This window comes from Spinacia oleracea, chromosome 1 (assembly GCF_020520425.1).
Source record: "Spinacia oleracea cultivar Varoflay chromosome 1, BTI_SOV_V1, whole genome shotgun sequence".
NCBI classification, from domain to species: Eukaryota; Viridiplantae; Streptophyta; class Magnoliopsida; order Caryophyllales; family Amaranthaceae; genus Spinacia; species Spinacia oleracea.
This window is the reverse complement of record NC_079487.1, coordinates 95471316-95490084: the sequence shown is the minus strand read 5'-3', so window position 1 is coordinate 95490084 and position 18769 is coordinate 95471316.

Here is an 18769-nt window from a genome sequence, read left to right as displayed (position 1 = left end):
TTGTATAAATAAAAAATCATTTTATCAACCTTTTATTAACCACCGGTGAGTTAACGGTGGATTAAGTGGCCGGAAAATTAGAATGAGGTCCCAAAAGGTGAAAAAAAAGGTGTAGGTCCTAAAAGGTGAAAAACTCAAAAGGTTAGACCCCAACTTTTATCTTAACTCATTTTTATTTCGTATAACCTTCAAATATTGTTTATTTGCAACTTAGTCCCTTCCACCCCTATAAATACCATCATCTTTTCTCACTTAGGAGAGGCCCAACCCCCCATCATTCTACTCTCTCTCTAAAAAAAAAAAAGGCTCTCATTCACTCACTTTCTCTAAAATAATCAGTAAAAAAGGAAAAAATATAGTTTATTCAAGTCAAAAAATAGTTTTAGTTAAAGTGAAATCAGAAAAATCAAAAAAAAAATAAGTTTTTAGTTTAATTAATATCAATATTCAGAAAATCAAAAAAAGAAGTTATTTAATTTTCTTGGACAATTCACTTTGCAGTCACTTTTTTTTTAATTTCAATTGATCATTTGGATTAATCTCTCAAACATTGCTAGTCAGAGCCAAAGGTAATATTCTTGTTCCTTTTATTTTTGTGAATTCCAATTATTTTTTCATACATTACTAACTCTTTTCTTATGTGTGCTCTATAACCTGTTAGGGCACTATACGTGCCGGTTACCTAATTTGGAAACCAACTAGAATTTGACCGACCACGGGCGAGATTCGAGAGTGAGTGTACGTGAAGTGTGTTTTTATTTATGTATGTTGATCACCAAAAAAAAAATATTTTTCTCAAAATGAAGTTAAAGTGAGAAGGTGCATAAGAAAATTCAAGAGAAAGATGGTGGAACTATAGTACTAGCCAATTTCCTCATTTTCCATTTTTTTGTCAATTTGGTTGATAATTATATAAAATATCGTCACTTTTCAAAATTCACAAAATAATTTTTTTACAGAAACTTGAAGTATTTATAAGACCACGACATTTGGAATTTTTCAAAAATAAGTTTTAGAAAAATCACAATAAATCCTAAACTTCAGACTAGAAAAACTGTCTTTTTCAGGTTCCGATTTCTTATTTGGTGAAATTCGACCAGGTTAAATTATTATTTTCCAAAATCTCAAAGAATATCATAGAAAGACAAAATACTAAGATTTCTAAATTGACCTCTCTCACCTCCACACGATTTTTATTCAATTTTATAGAATATTTTCAAAAACAGAAATCTAGGAAGACAGTTTCTTGAAAATGACAGTTTCAAATAAATAAGTTGTATTTTATTAAAAATATTAAATAAACTTTAAAATCTGAGATTTTTATACACACGACTCTAAAATGTTTCTAAAGTCCATTTTAAAAATAAAAACGTGATTTTGTTTTCCAACAATTAATTTATAATTTAATTTGACTTCAAGGTCTCAAAAAGGAGCAGCTTTAAAGAAAAATTATTTACTTTTTATTTTGAATCCATTTTTTAACACGTTAAATAAAAATCTTATATCTTTCCAAAAAAGTATTAAACGCTCAAATCCGAGTTCGGGAGGTCATGGTACCAAATTTAAAGTTCAACGAGATGTAATTTTCTCAACAGTTTTTTTTTTTAAAGGAAAATTGGTTTTCTCTTATAAAATTCGATTTCCCCAAAATAAAATTCTATTTTTCTTAAATAACAGATTATATATTTTTAAATACTCCAAACCCTTTACCACTTCGTTATACTTACCTAAAATCAATTTAGGTTGAGTTAAGTAAAGTGGAAAATTCTAAATAAATCAAAATATAGGTTTTGTTTACTTAGATCCCTACTTTCCAAACATCCAAAGCGAAGAAATATGAAGACTAATCAAGGCAACATGGTTCAAGGCGAAGGGATCAAGACTTGAAGCTGCTCATTAGATAGGAATTATGATTATTCTAACATATATTGTACTTATGGCAATTGTAAACTAAAGTTCCACCATCAAATTAATAAAACAATAAAGGAATTATCTTATGCACACTTCTTAATAATAAATTATTCGAGTGTTTTTTATATTAAATTGGTTAAATCACTTTGCATGCTTGATCCATATATCATTTCGCATTTGCATGAGATAAACCTAGTGACTTATGGTTTATGACCTTGAATTGAATAAACGGGTCAAATTGGAAATTTAGTCATATAGGATTGTGAAGTGATTCACCCACCTATAAAACCTATCATCATAAAGTCTTGTTACCTATAATGAATCACTCTCAATCTAGTATGACATGATTTCTATTATGAAACTATTATTCAATTTTAGGCCATATCAGGTGTCCCAACTTATATGGTCAATTTCATAAACCCCAAACACATTACCTCAAAATCCGCTCAGATAGCACATTACTATCCATCCTCAAAAGAGTGAAGTTCAACCCAAAATAAACAAGTCACAAAGTACAAAACAACTTTCTTTTCAGAAACAAGTCAATCCAAAAGTCGTCAATCGAGACGCATTTTATCGTTAAGATGTCTTTCACAGAAGACTTTTATGGTGTCACTAATCGGGGTGATTTCCACAACCTTAATGGAGCGATTTGATTCCCAAAAGCAAGTCAGTTAAAGACCTATTGCCAACCTTGTTCTGAGTTATTCAAAACTCTATTTCCCTTCACCCATTGGAATTGACCACATAGGAAGGGACACCTGTCAGAACTACGTAGGGTTTTGATCCGGGAGTGGATTCAAATCCCACAATGAACGGTACGTAGGGCAACTTTAATGCTCAAACCCACCATACATCACCAGATTTATCTCATCATATATTATATCATATTGCATCCAAGTGTGTTTGACTACTTGCAAATTATGTGACATTATGCATTAAATCAATAACATTGTGAATGATCATAACCAATTATTGTAGAAAAATAGGGACAACATATTAGTAGGAGCCTATTTTAGAACAGAGGGAGAGACGAGTTCCAGACGTTCGATCTTCCTAACTTATACCCCGGACCTTAATCTTTGATTTCAAAAGACCAGATTTCATAAGAAAAAAGCCTTTTATTTTATGGAGCCATCATTGTTTTTTTTCGGAAATTTATTTTTTATTAAATAATTATTTTCCCTTGAAAATGATGATTTCAAAAATCCGGTCCCTATCGGATAAAATAGGGTGGCGACTCCGAATTTTTAAACATTACAGGCCTAACCGTAGGCTTATGTGGGATTCTGACCGTAATCTAGGACAGTCGAGAATCGGGTCCCACAGGCTGGCGACTCCACTGGGGATTTTTATTTTTATTTTAAAAAATAAACTTTGAGGTATAGACCCAAAAATATGTTTTACCCTCTTTAGGAAACAAACAACTATCCCAATTGGTTATGATCATTCACGTGAAAATGTTTAAACTTTTTGTATGAATCATGATTATGTGAAATTACGTGTGTTTGGGTTGCTTATGTGAAATTCGGTCCGCACACACGCACTGGTACTATCATAACCTAGGCCCTGACCTGCTAATTTGCGGGGTTCAGGGAGTTTAGATAATTATAATGAATTTAAGGACGTAAACCTGTATCCGCGCGTTATTTACAACCGGCTATGCAGGACCGTCCAACCCCGTATGGGGCCACTCGAACAATTATTTCCCTAATTGAACAAACCCTTGTAGTTAACGTGTTAGGACACATGGACCAACGCATGCTTGCTTTTTATTTATGTTGTTAATTGTCTGTCCTAACTAATTTAATTCACGTGCTTTTATTTCTTTTCTTTATATATTCGCGATGACTTTTCCTTTTAACCTTTTCTTTTTTCTTTCGTTAAAATTTTGGCTTGTAATATTTTCAAAACAAAAAGAAATTTCCTAGTCTAATTAATCGCGTTTTATTGTCAAAATCATTTTAACTTTTCATAAAGAAATTTCACTTCAAAACAAAAGCGAACAAAGAATTTCTCACAATGTCGTAATTAATTCTTAATCACTATTCAAAGTTTCTCATGAACCAAGTCAAAAATCAATGCCAAAATTCAGTCGACTTCATAAACTTAAAAATCCCATAAAAATCTCCATAAAATGCGAATGATTCTAATGCTCCAAAACCAAATCGGATCTTTCTAAAGAAATTTTTTCTACAGAATGGCTCCCCTGCTTTTGAAACCCGTTTTTCGGAAACTTATACTTCACGTTACTGCTGGTCAACTTTTTATGATGATTTTCGGAAGAGAAACCCTTTTCTCAAAATAGACTTATAATATCACCAAGATACTTTTCTATTTCCCGCCATTTTACTCCATTTTATTGAATTCTCGATATCAATACTAATATCATGCTTGTTTGAAATGACAGGTACTTCACTTATACTTAATCAAGTCCTTAAAACAATATGAGTTCCGCAAAGCCAAGATACGAAGCTGGAAGTAAGAGGGGCCGCTGGAGGTCAATAAGTCAGATTTATTCCGAAAAGAGTGAACCTTTAGCTGTTGTATACCACCGGCTGAAGTTGCAAGGATTCCTTGAGCCAAAACAAATCAATTATTCCATGCCTTCTCCCGCGGCAGACATGGCGAAGTATTGCAGTTACTGCCATGACTATGGACACGATATAGAATCCTGTTCGGATACAAGACATGCTATACAACAACTTATTGACGACGGAAAAATTCCAGTTCCAAAGGCTTGGATTCCCCCTACCATATCGTTCAACGATACAGATTTGCCGGAGGTCATTAATCAAAATCAACCTTTATGCATCACCTTAGGATACGCTTGTTACTTAATCTCGGGTATCTGGATTGATAGTGGGTCAGCTTTCAATGTTTGTTCAAAAGGAATTTTGAATGCAGTGGGACACGGAAACACACCTTTAAGACATTCCGGTAATATTTTAACTGCATACGATAACATCCCAAGAAAGTCAATTGGGACCATCACTTTGAAATTAGGGCACAAGAGTTGGGAATGTGATGTGGAATTTCAGGTGATCGAAGCTCCTACGCAATTTCCCTTTCTACTTGGGAGACCGTGGCTTCATGACACACGGGCTATTGCATCTACCCTTCATCAGAAAGTAAAAATCCCAACACCAAGGGGAATAATGACCATCCATGGGGACATGGTTGTTCCAAAAGTATCATTAATGTCTTGCCACATGATTGGTTCTGGAGAAGGTTCAACCTCCGAACATGCTCCGCCTAGGTTAGGAAATAAGGATGATAAAGCATCATTATGGGACTTGATATCAAAATCTCAAATGTATCAAGAAGCCTTCATCGACTACCTCAAGAGAACTGCGATTGACGTCACGACCCCAGCCAAGGACCTGATAAAAATGTTCAAACTCGATTGGCCACTTGTCATGAAAGATTTGGTTGAGAAGGAATTCCTAGAAGACAGATTGGAGCATACAATGATCTGTGACAACAAGGAGTACCGCGGTGTTTTGGTGGAGGGAGGATGTCCCATCAATGTATGCCCCTATAAGACCTTCATTAAGTGGGGATATGAGCGAGAAGAACTTGAATCAGCAACCTGTGAAGATCTTGGCGATGACTATACAAGTGGAAAAGTATGGGGTAAATTGAGCACTAATGTTGACTATAAGGGTATATCATTTACCACAGAGTTCATAGTTGTCAATATCCCCTCACTCTATGACATAAAGCTCGGCCAACCATGGATGTACAAAATCCATGCTATTCTCGCCACCCAGTCAGAGGGTTCATTATGGTCACCATGTCCTCCTTTGTTTCAAGAAGATGGTAGTCGATCTAAAGTGTCAAATAAGGCTAAGGTCTTTGAAGTCGCTACCATTACCCAGGAAGTTCCTTCAACAGAACAGGAGGTTGTGAATCTGGACCTTTTAATGTCATATGAGAACATAGGGATAGAAGGAAAAACCATGATACTTGTAACTCTTGATCAACTGACTTACTTGGCCGATACGTACCCTTCCTATGTCAAAGCACCATTGGGATCTTCAGTCTCATGGATTGATCTCCGTAAAATTTCCCGAGATGACCCGCATCAGAATAATAGATTAGACTTCACAAACGATGATTTGCCTCCACATCCATATCATAATCACGCATTGTACATAACCTTGTTACATAGCAGCGGCTACATAGATAATATTCTGGTTGATAATGGATCGGCGATTAACATAACTTCACGAGACTTCCTTTACGAACTAGGTTATGAGGCAAACCAAATAACTCATTACTCGGGCTTGTCTTTTGGTTTTGATAATACTCCAAGGGAGATAACGGGAACCATATTATTGGTTTTGAAGTACGGACCAGTCGTGTATGAGGTGAATTTCCATGTGATAGACTGCGAGACTTCATACAATCTCTTGTTGGGACGACCATGGTTACATGAGAATCAGATGGTTGCGTCAACATTGCACCAGAAAGTTAGAGGAATGCTATGTTTCCCATTAGGGGGATACGTGATTCCAGGAGATGTAAGAGATGGAACGACCCAATATGCCAGTACAAGTCAGTTTGGGGAGATGAATCTCGTCGAAAGCGAGGAAGGTTACTTTCCTAACAATGAGATCACAATAAGGCCAACGCCGGTAATGAAGCTGACCCGCATGTACTGGCCCATTTCGGAGTCAGAACGCGACCATCCAACTTGGATGCCAGATAAAATCAAGGCACGAAGGCTGCGTGAACGACTTGGGTGGCTTTACAATCAGGAACATGCGGTACAATGTGAAGGAATAATGACATCGGCTAATAAGGTGGCCTCCATCGTGTCAATTATGGAGCCTCATATTTTCCTACGCAAGATTGATCCCGTGACTTTAGCTTCGTGTCAATTGGTACGCAAGGCCTGGGCATCATGGATCCTAGATCGAGAAGACAACCCCTTGTATGTTGCCAAGCGCAAAGAAGATTGGGAACAACGCCTGGAGACCGGAGAATTCGTTACTTGGCGTTACGATTAAGGATTACACGTCTCTACCGGTTCAAGATGCCTCATCACCACTCACCTGTAGCCTATGCATTGCGTTCTCTATTTTTCCTATGTTAAAAAAAAAGAAAAGAGATAGAAGTTTTAGAACTACGTGCGACTTGATCCCCCCTTTCTTTTTTAATTAATTAAAAAAAACGAAAATCATCATCATGTATGTTTGCATCATTTCACACCACTTTTGCAAAGGGGTACGTAGGCAGCTCACTTTGAGTTCAGTCGCAAAATAAATATTAATTTTCTTTCTTTCTTGTCATTTTTGGAACTACGTTGGGTCTGATTCCCTGTAAACACTCTTACACCATCAAGCACCTATGCACCCAGGGATACGTAGGCAGCCTTCAGGCACAACCCCTATATTTAACAATTTTTCTTTGATGTTTCAAGGTACGCAGGTAATCAAGCATCTAGAGCGGTGTCATCACTATTTTAGCAGGGACACAGGCCCCATCTCTTTATTCTCTTCCCTTACTTTATCATTCAATACTTTTGTAAGGCGGGAAATGGAAAAGTAAAAAGTGATAGTTATCTTTGAGAATTTGGTCTTGCAAAATAATAAATAACTTATCTTTCAAATAACTTATTTTTCTTCATTCTCTCTCCATTTCGCAAAAATAGTTTTCAATTTTGTTGAAAAAGAATTTTCGAATTTAACCCCTAAATTACGCCAAAATCATGCAAAAGCTCTAGTTCGTGCTTGAACAAACCAATCATGATAAGTGAAATACTCTTTCAACCAACATACACAAACTCATTTTATTTATTTACTTCCAAAGTACGATCACCACAAGTTTAAAATGTACAATTTTCAAAACTGGGCGAGTAATATCTCAGGAGTTGGTGGAACTTCAAACTCCTCTGAATGACCCCATGGAAACCTTTGGCAAAAGTCTACGATAAGCATAGCCCCTTTGAGCTTTTCCTGTGGAAGATGGCGGATACTGACCTCCCACCTAGGGAACCGCATTAATTGCATTATACCGCATAATTCGCGCTCGGGAGCAGTTGTGGAGATGTCTAGCTTAGCCAAGGCTAAAGTCTGGAGTTCAACGTCCACCAACACTTCCAACTGTTTCACGTGCAACATTCTAGCTTTCTTCAAGCCTCTTTGCAAAATAGATAAAACGAAAGAGGAGAGGCTTTGCCCTTGAACCTTAGAAGCAAAACCGGCCACCCAGTTTTGTCTTGGGTCCCGCACTATAAACCCACCCCTACATTTATATGACCCATCAAACATGACAACAAATGAGAGAGTATGTGGCTTAGAACGTTGCCAAGGGCCAGAAGACAAGGCTTTAGTAAACCCATCTACTAATATAAAGAGACCCTTTTGACTTATTGACCATAAAGTCTCAGGAATGGCAAATGAGGAAAGCCTAGAAGGAGGAATCTTCCGAAGGAAGTCTTCTTTAGAACTTTGGTAACTAAAAGGACCACCCATCGCCATTTGTAAACGATCTAGTGATGAAAATTCAAATAGACTCAACCATGGACGATTATCCGTGCTTTGGCGCGGACCCTGCCTCTCATGTACCAGAATTCTTGTGGGGATAGCCTGTGGTGAAACATAGACCGATAAAGTGATTGACTCTGCAGCCAATTGTGTCACAGAAAAGAAACAAGTGTCGTTCCAAAAAAATAATATGGGTGGAAATGAACCAGACCCAGGGAGGATACCAAAGGTCTTAATACCCAAGCCCCTAGCCACTTCTTCACCTATCTTCGAGTCAGAAAGAAGTAATACGAAGCAAGTAGGTTGGTATATTTTGGATAACATGACGAGATGACCAAGGAGACGAGATGTTGACTGATCCCTGACATCCCACATTAACAACCTAAGTGTACTACGGTTTGGAAGATTAAAGGACAAATTGGTTGATGAGCTAGAACTTTCTGTGCGATCATTCGAAAAAGGAAACTCTTGTTGGTTTATAGCGGCCAAAATAAAGTAAGACAAACTTAGAGGAAAGTATAGACAAAGAGACATGGCGAATACCATAAAATCAGCCACAAACAAAAATAGGGAATTCGAAGGGTCGCATATGCGGAAGAACTGAGAAAAGTTACCCACTAAAATAGGCCTTACCAAGGGAGTAGGAGAAGTAGTAGTAGGAAGAATTTGGTTTGAAAACCCTGTAGAGGAGTCAACGACAAGTCGGCCCTCTAAGGACATGGAAGCAAGAATCGCCTCACGCCCTCTATCTCGTATTTCCTGAAGGGAAGAAGTAGGATTCTCAGAGAAGAACTGGATCAACTCTCGCACATTGGAGGATGAAGAAGCTTCAAATGGAATATTAAGATCCATATGATTCTTTAAGGGAGAATAGCTTTAGAAGAAAGGAATTTGGTTATTCGTAGCTTGAAGAAAATTCAAATCGAGTCTAATTTTTTATAGACCAACAACCATGAGGGTTCCACCTATGGCGTGTCACAAAACTCGAGACGCATAGGGTCATAAAGAATCTGAAACTTGCGACATACACAATCCTTCAAACTTCCCAAAGAAGCCTAAATACCCGTAAAATCTTAAGGATGCAATAAAAGTTTTTTTATAAGTCACTTCAATAAGACACAAAGTTCCAAGTCTCTCGAAATCTGTTCAAAAATCGGCGTTCATCTCCTTAAGAATAAAAATAAAATCAATATCATTATGTATATCCGATGATTATTTTTTATTTTATTTTATTTTTATCTATTTTTACTTTCCAGTTTAAACATCATATTCAAGTGAGTACTTACAATGGCTATTTTTGTTTTTTTTTTTTTTTTTGTCAGAAGTTGCACCTGGACCCGTGCTGGATCTAGGCTCATTCGTCGCACCTCATTCCATAGCAAGAGATCTCTATCTGCAGAATTTTCTCCTTGCCCTACATCGGCAATATTCTCATCCCCTAGTTGTAGCAATATGGCTCAGACCACCGACAATGATCAACAGAATTCAAGCCTCCATCCGGATCCTTTATCTGAACTTAAAGGGATGATGCAGTCCATAATAGATCGCCAAAACACCGTTGAGCAGACTGTGGTTAATTTCATAAGACAGAATGTGCAAGCTCACCCACCAGCTCCTGACTCAGAGGTCGCATCACCATTTCACCTTGAGCAAGGTAATCATGACAATGAACTCCCGACCAAACTTGAAGAGGAGATTTCTAAGTTGAAAGAAGTATTGAAAGGCATGACCCAAGCTGAGCCGTGGATGGATATCCATGGGTTGACTCTTTTTCCCAAGGCGCGCCTTCCCATTGGGTTCAAGATGCCTGTCCTCGCGCGGTTCGATGGAACAGGAAGTCCCACAAATTTCTTGAAACTTTATGTTGGTGCTATGAGTCCATGGGGAGTGGAAGAGCCATTGATGGCTCAATTATTTCAGCAATATTTGGATGGGGCTGCCTCGCATTGGTTTCTGAACTTAGAAAACTCGAAGAAATCAACCTGGGCTGATATTGTGAGAGAATTTTCGAACCAGTATAAGTACAATGAGGAGATTGATGTCACAAGAAGGGATTTGGAGACCACAGCTCAAAATGCAAATGAAACATTCTCATCTTTCATCACAAGGTGGAGAAATAAAGTGGCAAAAATGATAAATAGGCCGAATGAAGAGGAGCAGTTGCAAATGATTGTCAAGAACCTCCTCCCGGTATACCAGAAACAAATGGCTTATCAATATTTCCCATCGTTCAAGGCCTTGATTTCAACCGGATCTTTGATTGAAGATGCCATAAAAAAGGGAGATATTAAAAGAGAAGAGTTTAACAATAATACTTCGTACAACCCAAGATACGGAGGAAATAAGAAGGTTGTTAACAACGATGCATCTCCTTCAAAACCAACGAATATGATCCATAACATCGGTACAGCATCTGCGTTTCAACTTCGACCTCAACGGAACTTCACCCCTTTGAACATGAGTTACGCCCAAGCCTTCTCAAAGCTTAAAAAGGCCAACCTAGTCCAACCCTTGAACCCGAGGGGACCACCAAGGAATCCACCCCCCAGCTATAACCCAAACAAGCACTGTGAATATCACCAGGGGCAGGGACATGACATTGAAAGTTGTGCAGCTTTCAAGCATCGTGTACAGGACTTGATAGATGAGGGAAAGCTTTCTGTTGGAACCTCATCCAATAAAGCCAAAAGTTCTCAACCAAACATCACAGATAATCCCCTCCCGAATCACAAGTCATCTGTTTCCATAAACATGATTTCCACCACTATCGACGAATTCGACCCAACCACGCTGATCACTAGAGATGGTCCCTGTGTGTATGAGACACTTTTGTCAGAAAATTATAAATGTATAATGTATGATTTCTCGACCAAGGAAAAGATTAAAATAACACCTTGCAAAGATCTCAGCTTCACCCTCAGCAAAGATCCCTTTAGTGACATGTGTGGAACGCTGGAGTATGATGGAGTATTCTTCATTTTAGACTGTGATGAAGATGAAGATTCCGCTTCTGCTATGACGATTGTTGAAAATAATAGCGGGGTCCGTCCCACCACACCGAACGACTACGGGCGTCCTATATGCCTTGATGATCTCAGCGATGATGAGGTAGTAGAGGTAAGTCATTTGACCCGAGCAGGACGTCACTTCAAACCTTCTTATCTGGAAGATGACAACCCGTTAGAAGCTTTACGAAAGAAAGATAAGGGAAAAGAGTTAATGACCGAGGAAGACGGTGCAGTGGATGATGCTGTCAAGCGCATGAAAGAGGTCAACGCGAATATTTCTATATGTAATTTACTCTGGCATTCAGGACCCCACAGAACCGCCGTGATTAAACACCTAGAGGAAGCTTCGATCAATCCTTCCATTACCCCAGATCAGATTGTAGGACTCATCCATGGTGTGGACCGCACTCTTATGTTCACAGATGATGATCTTCCCGAGAATCCTAATCATAACAACTCTTTGCATATCACGGTAAGGTGTAATGGATGGAATATACAGAAAGTATTGGTCGACAATGGGTCTGCTATCAATGTATGTCCTTATCGGCTCCTAGCTAAACTCGGGCACTCTAAAACCGATTTATCACTGTCAAGCCAGATAGTCCGCGCATACGACAATGCAAAACGAGAAGTATTGGGTTGCATAGATTTATTCATTGAGTGTGGACCTGTGGTCAGGGAAGTGAACTTCACGGTTATTGACATTCAAGCATGTTTCAATCTGCTGCTAGGACGACCTTGGTTACATGACAATAAGGCGGTGGCTTCAAACATACATCAAAAGGTGAAATTACTTACAGATCATGGAGTAGTCACTATCCAGGGTGATTTGGCAGATGCAAATATTTTCTCTGTCGAAAAATCAGTGCTCCAGCTAGATGAGGAAGAAGGGACTCGTTTGGATGGATTCAATATATATTGCATTCGCACCGACTCTGATCATGGGAGGATAGATATCTCTGGCGATGAGAATATGCACAACGAATCAGAAGACCCAGATGAAGACCTAGGAGAAGATGAGGAAGGACCAACACATAATGAAACGGATGAAGATGAATTAAGAACTCCAGATGTTGGGATAAACCACGAGCAACCAGAACAACCAGGTGAATCTTGGAATAGTAGCAATTCTCACGAATATAGCATTGAAGGCTGTCATGACGGATCAAAAGATGACGACTATGATCTAGATCTCAATGTTACGAGTTCCTGTTTTAAAATCCGCACAAAAGCATTAGTCTCCTTCCCAGAGTACAGGTATGATGCCCGGTATCAAGAACTTCCGGTATTGGAAAAAACAGATGGAACTGATGATCCAGTAATACATTTATACAAGTTTGCCAATATTTTAATTCCTTTGGGCATTCCGGAAGAACATCTCCCTAAGTTGTTTGATCGTAGTTTAAAAGGACCAGCGTTGTCATGGTACTGCACTCTGAACCCACTTATTAGACAAGAATGGGAAAAGGTGGCACAAGCTTTCGTTGATTGGTCTCGCGAGTTCAGGCAGACAGATACTGAGAAACACGCGTTGATTGCAACGAGACAGACAAATAATGAGACGTTTTCTCATTTCTGCTCTAGATGTTCCCAGAAAAGATCTAAGCTCCGACACTCCATTACCGATAGAGAGTTCATGCTGATAATCTTAAGGAACCTTAATGATTACTATTATCGTCGCATGGTCACGATAAGATATGGTGATCTCAGTCATATGGAACAACACGGCTTTGATATTGACAGTTACAAGCTACTTGACGAAAGGCCAAAGGTGAACCCGTATACCGAGTCGTCAAGCAAAAGAGTGTTTGCTCAAATTGACGAACCTTTAAGTGTGGTGTATAGCCGGTTACGCAAACAAGGAGTTCTCCGAATAAAAGGATATGTACATGCCTTACCTCCACTTGAAACGAATATGGAGAAATATTGTGATTATTGCAATCAATATGGGCACATAACTGACTTATGTTATGATTTCCGGTGTGAAATTCAAGACCTCATTGATCGCGGCATTATTGATTCTGTTCATGCAAGACCCAGACAAAGGGAGATTAACTCTCAACTTACAAGACCTAGACGAAGAGAAACCCACTTCCAACCTCTTTCATCACGACGTTGGTCGTCTCCGTCAGAAATTTTTCGAGGACTCCTTGACAAGGGAATTATCAAACCACTTCCTCGTCGCCCAGGAGCTGACCCCATTGGACCTGATCTCCATAAATATTGCCACTATCATCAACTCCATGGGCATGACACTGACAAATGCCACGCTCTTCGTCTGCGCATTAACCGGATTACTAAAATATCACACCTGAGTCATAAAGAATCAGTATCCATAAATGTTTTGTCAATTTGTTCAAATGAAGACGATCCCATTGAGCTTGTGACACGTGAACCAATCAGTGAAAAGATGGGACGACTAACTTTGGCAGAATCAAGGGATCCTCCACCCCGATATTGCAGATCAATCAACCAGTGTATTCCCATTTGGATGGATGACGAGAACTTAGCCGTGAATAGTAACAACGAGGAGACGCCCGCGACTATTGTGGCCTCCATCCAATCAATTATGGAACCACATATCTTCCTGAATAGAAGTGACAAAGATACTAAGAAGGCATGTGCTCAGGTCTGCAAAACATGGGCGAAATGGTTATACGCTCTTGAATTTGATGGATACAAAGAAAAGGTCGGCGAAGGTTCATCTAAGGTCTAAGACACCAGGGAAAGAAGGAAGGAATATTGTCATGCGTTTCCTTTTTGAAAGAAGCTAAGGCGTTGTAATAAAAAAAACAAAAAACAAAAAAACTTAACAAAACCAAAAAAAAAAAAACTACAAAAGCCAAAAAACCACAAAAACCACAAAAACCGTTATCCCCCGTTTTGAGAACTACGTGCAGCTTGATCCCATAAAATCCCTCATTTTAAACACCCTTCACATTTCTTTTTTTTTTTCTTCCTTCTGATACTTCCCACCTATATGGTTGGGGGTACGTAGGCAACTCAAGTTATGAGTTCAGCTGCTTAAATAAACTAAAACAATACTTCTTTTAATATAGAACTACGACGGGTCTGATTCTCTGCTTATCACATGCACGAATACTTATAAGACTTTCTTCAAATGACTACACACGTGGAGATACGTAGGCAACCTTCAGGTGCGACCCTAAACAGCTAACAATTTTTTTTTCTTTCAACAGGAAGAGAGCCCCTATCAAGCCTCTTAAGATAAGGGAGAACTCTACTTGACTCATAGGGGCACAAACAACATGAGTGCATAATCCTATCACGAAACACACGTCGAATACGGAAGAAATGTGTAAAAGGGATGCAGGCCCTACTCTTTTATTTTATTTTCCTCGTTATTGATGTTAGGAGTAAAAAGTAATCATTCGGATACCATAAGTGGAATGGAGATGAACGCTAAAAAACAGCAAAACGACTTGTTATTATCCAATAAATAAAAGAAACAATTGTGATCCTCTAACAATCACCTATCTAATCTAACAGAGTCAAAATTCCAACAATCTTTCTGGTTCCGTAAAAGGGAAAACTATTTGTATCTTTTTTTCTCTCTTTTCAAAAGTATGGCCTCTTTTTTTTAAAAAAAAAGTCAAATTTTCAAAGCAATAAGTCGTGTACTTTCGCTTCCTGCATCCCATTCTTTTATTATTATTTTTATTTTTCATTTTTCTCTCTTCTTTCTCTCAGGAATTTGACCTCGAGTATCCTATGTTTAGGTGAAAACCTTGAAGTGCATAACACCTTGAGTCGAAGCCTCAATCCCCCGCTAAATGACATACCACCCCCTACACCCAAATATTTCAAGCCAAGACCCAAAAACAAATACCTTTCAACCCCTAACCAAAGGCCTTCAATTAATGATGAAGATGGGATATATCCCAGGCGAAGGTCTAGGTCGTGACGGCGAAGGCATGAAACATCCAATCCCCATTATTGAGAAGCGAAATCGCTATGGTTTGGATATGATCCAAGCAAGGACCTCCGCGTCATTAAGAAACCATCCCTCACTTTGAATGGACAATTTGTATTACAACACGATACCGAGCCCTACTACGAATTTCCTGAATCATGGTATGACCCAATTAAGAAGCAGATACTACCAGGACTAGAAATCTTCTTTGCTGAAGCTAGAGATGAAGAATTGATCAAAAAATGGTTATACAAGGAGCCTAGGGCTAAAGAGAACATTGATTGGATCGAATATTTGAAGCAAGGAGTTTTGAGACAATTATTTACGAACTTTGGAAATGAAGGAAATATTGATCCAATGGCGCTTACTCTACCGGTTAATGCAAGGATTGAGCGCGAAGGCAATTGTCCACCTCAAGAACAAAGAAGCTTACGTTCCACCCGTTTTAGGTGATCCAACCCCAAAACATCTTTCAAATCCACACCTTACCCATTCTTCCACCTCAGAAGGTTACGAAACCGATAGTTCATCGTCTAGCCAATCATCCCTTCACACCCAGTCTGATTATTCTGAAAATGAAGACCTTGAGTGTGTTAATAAACCTAAATATATTTGCATGCAAGAAGTTAATTTTGATCATAATGCATTATCTGATAATGAATCTTTCGATGAACCTAAGTCATGCATGATGCCCATAGAAGAGTCAATAGTTGTAAATATTGGCACTGATAGTAGCGTAAAAGAAGTTAAAATAGGATCCTCACTTTCCCCTGAGGAACAAACTGCATTCATTGCATTGCTTAGGGAGTACGTAGATGTATTTGCATGGTCATATGCAGATATGCCAGGTGTTGACCGTAACATTGCCGAACATCGCATTCCTCTTTATCCCAACAGCAAGCCAAAACAACAAAAGCTCCGAAGAATGAAACCGGAAGTTAGTCTAAAAGTCAAAGAAGAAATCCAGAAACAACTCGATGCCAATTTCATCAAACCAATCAAACACCCTGAATGGTTGGCTAACGTAGTGGTAGTTCCCAAAAAAGACGGAAGGGTCAGAGTATGCATCGACTTCAGGGATCTAAACGCTGCATCACCAAAAGATTACTTCCCCTTGCCTCACATTGATATACTGGTGGATAGTACCGCGGGGCACGCCATGTTCTCATTTATGGATGGATTCTCGGGCTATAATCAAATACTCATGGCAGAAGACGATATGCCAAAGACGTCGTTCATTACCCCATGGGGAACATTCTGTTACCGAGCAATGCCATTCGGTTTAAAAAACGCAGGGGCCACTTATCAACGAGCTGCAACAACAATTCTACATGACCTTATTCATGATACAGTTGAAGTATACGTGGATGATATGATTGTCAAAAGCCACGATCGAGGGGAGCACATAAGTTCATCAAAGTCGTTTTTTGACAGGATCAGAAAATATAATTTGAGATTGAATCCTCAAAAATGTGTATTCGGAGTTACTTCCGGAAAACTGTTGGGCTTTATTGTCAGCAAAGATGGGATCAAGGTCGATTCCGATAAAGTGAAAGCCATTCAAGAACTTCCTCCACCCAGAACGGAAAAAGAAATTCGGGGATTCCTAGGAAGAATTCAATACATTAGCAGGTTCATATCGCAACTGAGCACTTGATGCGAACCGATTTTCAAGCTGTTGAGGAAAAATGTTCCGAAAAAATGGAATGAAGAATGCCAAGCCTCATTTGACTCAATGAAGGAATATCTCTCTAATCCTCCAGTATTAATGCCACCCAAGCCGGGAGAGCCTTTGATTTTATATCTCACAGTCACAGAAACTGCCATGGGAGCGTTATTGGCTCAATACCAAGAAGGCACCAAAAGAGAAATTGCCATCTACTACCTCAGCAAAAAGTTTTTGGATTATGAAACCAGATACAATCCTTTAGAAAAAGCTTGCATCGCCCTCATATATGCCACTAAGAAGCTACGACATTATCTACAGGCTCATACAACTTTCCTTATCTCAAGACTAGATCCTATCAAGTACATTTTTGAGAAACCAATTCTCACTGAGAGGTTCGCGAGATGGCATGCAATGCTTTCAGAATTTGATATTCAATGTGTAAACCAGAAATCCGTTAAAGGAAGGGCGATATCCGAAGCATTGGCTGATGGACCAATCTCAGGAGATGAAGTTGATGACGATTTTCCGGATGAACATTTACTCAACATTGGGATATCTAGGTGGAAAATGTACTTTGACGGAGCATCTAATAGAAGGGGAAATGGCGCGGGTGTTTTGCTCGTTGATCCTTATGGAACTCATATCCCTTTTGCTGTGAAACTGAGTTTTTCAACGACTAATAACATGGCGGAGTACGAAGCTTGCATTTATGGAGTTAAGGCAGCCTTAGCGGCAGGGGCAAAATACCTCACAGTATATGGAGATTCTAACCTCATTATCTCTCAAACAATTGGAGTATGGAGAGTCCGAGATGAGAGATTGCAGATGTATACCGAGTATCTTCAACAGTTCATTCCGTACTTCGAAGATATTGACTTCAAGCATCTTCCCCGAGAGCAAAACAGTTTTACGGATGCGCTAGCGAACTTAGCGGTAAATTTAACATGGGAAAACAACGTAAAAATTCGAGCTGTGACTATTGAGGAAAATGATTCACCGGTAGTCAATCTTGAACATATGATTGCTGCATTGAATTTGCAAGATGATAAAGATGCCTGGTATGCTGATATTAAAAAATTTCTAATCACTGGTCAATATCCTGAAGAGAGTCATAAAAAAGACCAACTGGCTATCCGGCGATTGGCAGCTCACTTTGTAATACTAAAAGATAGATTGTACCGCAAGGGTTTTGATGGAACTCTACAATTGTGTATTGACGGAGAAGAAATACAAAAGATCATGGGAGAAATCCATGGTGGTGAATGCGGTCCGCACATGAATGGCAGGATGCTAGCTCGAAAAATCTTGCGAGCAGGTTATTATTGGACCACTTTAGAAAGCGATTGTGTCCATTTTGTGAGGACTTGCAAGAAATGTCAATTTTTCACAAATCTCAATCACATGCCACCTACCTCATTACATAATCTCACTTCCCCATGGCCGTTTTCAAGTTGGGGTATAGATATAATCGGACAAATTCACCCAAAAGCCTCGAACGGGCATCAATACATTCTGGTTGCTATTGACTATTTCTCGAAATGGATTGAAGCCGCGTCATATGCAAAGCTAGGGGAAAAGCAAGTCTCCAAGTTTGTGATCAACAACATAATATGTCGTTACGGAGTGCCTTTTGAAATTATTTCTGACAACGGCTCTCACTTCGAAGGGCACTTAAAAGAAACTCTTGAGAAATATAAGGTCAGACATCATCAGTCTTCCCCTTATCGTCCTCAGACCAATGGAGCAGTTGAAG